Source organism: Nelumbo lutea, chromosome 1 (genome assembly GCF_056320005.1).
Source record: "Nelumbo lutea isolate HS-2025 chromosome 1, American lotus-T2T, whole genome shotgun sequence".
In the NCBI taxonomy this organism is placed as follows: domain Eukaryota; kingdom Viridiplantae; phylum Streptophyta; class Magnoliopsida; order Proteales; family Nelumbonaceae; genus Nelumbo; species Nelumbo lutea.
In genome coordinates, this window is record NC_142684.1 from 90,791,197 (window position 1) to 90,795,501 (window position 4,305).

Consider the following 4,305-nt stretch of genomic DNA (forward strand, 5'->3'; position numbering starts at 1 on the left):
TCCATGATTTTTTTCTTTTTTTAGTTAATCGGGTCTGGATTGGATATATAGTGACCAATCCGACCCATTTGCTTTAAAATATATTGGACTGGATCCTATCTTTAATGGGTTTGGATTGGATTCGGGTTGCCTGTTCATGGATTTAAATCAGACAGGATAGGTTCGGACCAAAACCTAGACCATTGACAGCCCAGTTTCGTACTACTTTCAAGAAATTACTTGTACTGTTCTTGCTGCCTAAAAGGGGGGAATGCTTGGCAAGGAGTGGAGGATTTTATGTAACTATTTCTTTTTCTTTTCCATACAGACAAGGTAGAGACCCATGAGGACACATCCAACTTTTCTCTTGTAGTTTATATATTCATGGGTACCGATATCTGTAGGGCGAAGAATCAAAGAGTTGCATGAACTCGTTGTTCTCTAGCATTCCTGAACATGTATGTTTCACTTTTAGTCTGTATGCAGCTCTTCTATCTTCATGTGCAGCCATGCAGACAAGGGCTAAAAATTGATGGCTCTCCTAAAGGGTATATTTTACTGCCTCAGCTTCCTATTTCTCTGCCACTAGTCAGAATTTAACCCAGAAGATAATTCATCCTGTCAAAAATATATCCAATGGAAGACAAAAGCATCATAAAACAATTCTCATGCACAGTTGATCGCCAATGCTCTGATGTGATGTATCAAAACTTCTTTTGTCTTTGTTTCACAAGAAAAATGATAAGAGAGATGTTAGGATTAAACAAATGTTTGTAATTCTGTTCTTATTACATTTCCTGTTTATTGATATGAGACTTGTTTTCCAAACTGCTCTGTGTAAATTCCAAACTTGTGGACAGAAATATTTACAGAGAGAGAGAGAGATCAAGCCAGTCTTTCCTTGAGACTCCTCCGGGAGCACCTGCATCTGAGGATGACATAAGCAATGAATCTGTAAACCAAGATGAAGCAAATAATGAGCATGATGTTCCTCCATTTACTGTTCTCTTCAAACCCTTCTTCTCTAAGAACATCCTCTCCACTAATCACACAAGTACCAAACATATAATCCAGGCACTTCCCTGAACCAGAGAACTCATTTAGCAGGAACCCTTCAAAAGGATACTTGAAAAGTGATATATAATGCATGAAAATCCAGTAATTTGGAATCTCATCCTTGGATATGAAATACCCAGAAAACAGAAAGAACGATCCCATCACGCCCGATACCACTGAGTTCCCAATGATGAAGTTTGGCACAAGGGCGCTGAAACAAACCACAACTGAATTTGCTGTGTAGAGAATCAACCAAATCAGTACCAGGAAATACATGAATGCTGTGAAATTCTGGTTGAGACCCACAAGCCAGTATAATGGAATGGAAAATAACAGGGCCAGGATGAGCAGAAAAGGCAGGAAGACAAGCCCATTAGCAATGGCGTAAGATGAGATCCTATAGCTACCAGAGGAGCTCTCCCTCATCAGAATCTCCCTCTCTTGCAGGAAAATGGGGAGAGCTTCCGTGGTGGAAGATAACAGAAATGTCAGAGTAAATGCAAACAGACCTACTCTTTCTTCAGCACCCATCAAATCATCCTTCAGCTTGTAAAAGATTGAACCCAAAACCAACCCTGCAATCAACATCTGAATTGTCCTACAAGCAAAGATCTCCTTGCTTCGAAAAATGTTCTTTGAGAACCTATGGGTGAGAAGAATGGTTTCTCCTAGTCTAGAATTAGCAAAACCGCAGGGAAGATCAGTCCCACCATTAACGATTTCTTCATCAGCTACCTTAGATTGTTGAAAGAGCTGTTGCAGAGTGAACTTACCGCTTCTAACCTCACCGTCATCCCCTCTCTTGTGCTGTTGCGTTGTCGGTGGTTGTGGCAATTGTGGTAGTTCTTGCTGTACTTCTGGTTGCTGCTGAAGGGCTTCAATGGCATCTATAGCAAATTCAACCACATTAACCTGAAGAGGGAGTTGCAGACCCATGGACCTCAGATATATGCTCAGCTGATCAACAGTGCCATGGTGCAAAACAGAGCCATCAGCCAGCAAAAGAACCGAATTGAAGAGCTTCACAATTCGCAACCCGGGCTGATGAATACTCAGAATAATCGTCCTTCCCCTCGTCTCAGCCATGGCCTTCAGCATATCAATGATTTGCAGAGCCGACGTGCTGTCGAGCCCCGACGTGGGCTCATCAAGGATCAACACTTTGGGGTCATGTATCACATCTACGCCGATCGACACACGTCGCTTCTCACCACCCGAGATGCCACGAAGCCGGTCATCGCCTATCCGGGCCCCCGCAACATGGCTCAGACCCAGCTCCTCCATCAACGACTTCACTCTGGAGCTCAGATGTGAATGCGGCAGCCTCAGCCGGAGCTTGGCACTGAACATGAGTGTCTCCTCCACGGTGAGGAGGGGAAAGAGAGTATCCTTCTGTGTTACATAGCCCGATATCTTCTTGAAACGAGCTCTGTCGATGGGTTTCTGATTGACAAAGATTGAAGACGTCTGAGGCGTGAGCTTGCCGGCGAGGATCTCTAGGAGTGTAGACTTGCCGGCACCACTTGGGCCGACGACAGCTAGAACCTCCCACGGCTTGGCTCTGCAGTTTACGTCCTTCAGAACATGCCGGCATCTGGGTCTTTTTTGCTTGGCCTTCGTTAGTTCATCGCACTCTTCATCATCTCCTTCCTCTGGTTGTTGCTCATATCTGTTGAAGATCTTAAATGTGTATCTCCTTTTATGTGTGTAGATCTTGTAGTTGATGCCTACTGCTTCTATCTCACAACCCTGTTTCTTCATTGAAGCTCTGTCTCTATTCTCTCACACTCTGTGCACTCTTCACTCCTGAAGCTCGGATTGTACTTCTAGTTGTAGTGTCTTCCCCTCTGTGGATTAGTTCATCAGTTGTTTTGATTCAAAGCTTTGGTTTAATTAATTTAATCTTGTGATGATCCAAAACATAAAGAGGTTAAGCAGCTGCAATGACCATAGCATCCTCTGTTTCATGGTTCACGTGCTCTACTTCTTGCCATTTGTTTCAAGGAAAACTCATTTAGAGAAAGAGAGAGAGAGAGAGAGAAAGAGAGAGAGAGAGAGAGAGAGAGGGAGAGAGAAGAGAAATTTCAAGAAAAGCAGAAGTACAGCCGTAGCGTTTTGGGTACACGCAAATGGCTAAGGATGGAGTCTCCTCTGGATTCAGGCTGAAATCACATGAAACCAGATTAGCGGCTGACGTTGGGAGGAGATCTATCTCTCTAAATGCCCCTAACGATTACTTAAAACTACCGAATTCCTACTGCAATTCTCTTATTCAGTCCTCTCAAGCTGATATGGGTCGAGCCGGGTCATTTTGAAGACAAAAAACTAACCTCATACAGTGATACCTCCATATCTGACATGTAGAAATTACAAGGATTGATGATTTGCTGACATTCCATCTGGATTTCAAGAATTTCAACTATATTCAGCTCAAATTCCTTCTGTTTGTTTGCAGTGCACTTCCATTTGCACTAGTAAAAATGCATGGAGTGCAAATGAGATGATTATAAAGTTTGGTTAATTTTTGCTTCAGATCTTATTTATTTTATTTTATTTCAGGTTCTAATTTTCCTTGTCTTTATTTTAAATAAACAAAACAAAGTGAAACTTATAACAAAATTAAACCAAAATTTGAACTCAACTCATTTGCAATTCCATACTTTTGCTCTAAAGCAAATGAAATTGCATTGCAAACAAACAATGCCCAAACCATTCTTCTTAGGAAAATGCAGGTAAAATTAAGGCTGCAAATGGTATCTGTTCAAATTCGATTTGAATCCAATTCAAAATTGATCTGTTTATGATTTGTGGATCTATGCAATAATGCAAATCTGGTTGAAATGATAGATCCAATCTAATTATATAATATTTAGACATTTAAAGTTGGTAGAAACGTTGTATTCTTAAAAAAGAATCATAGGCTAAAGTCTCACAAAAGTTATAGTCATTCTATCCATGAAATGCAATATCAAATGAATTTTTAATTTATTTTATTAATTAACATTTCATGTTTTGATCATTTTTAATAAATTTAGTAATAGTATTTTATATCCATATTCATTTTTTAGAGAAACCTTGAAGGCTAAATTCACACATCTCGTACATGAGAGGTCCCACTTTTAGGTCCCAATCTCATGGTGAGATATGTGGTTTTAGACCATGTTGGTAGGGTGTTGGGATATGCTGTCATGTTCGATTGTGTGAATATATTGTGGATGGAATTAAAACGGTCCCATCCATGAGACATGCAACTGTTCGGTTCATCGTGAA

At 40.7% G+C, this 4,305-nt stretch overlaps 1 pseudogene across 1 annotated transcript; it reads right to left on the minus strand.

Annotated features, from left to right (window-relative positions):
* Positions 1–681: 681 nt before the first annotated feature.
* Positions 682–3,168, minus strand: LOC148876086 (ABC transporter G family member 5 pseudogene; annotated as a pseudogene). Its single transcript, XR_016110303.1, has one exon. The product of XR_016110303.1 is annotated as an ABC transporter G family member 5 pseudogene (transcript).
* Positions 3,169–4,305: the final 1,137 nt, after the last annotated feature.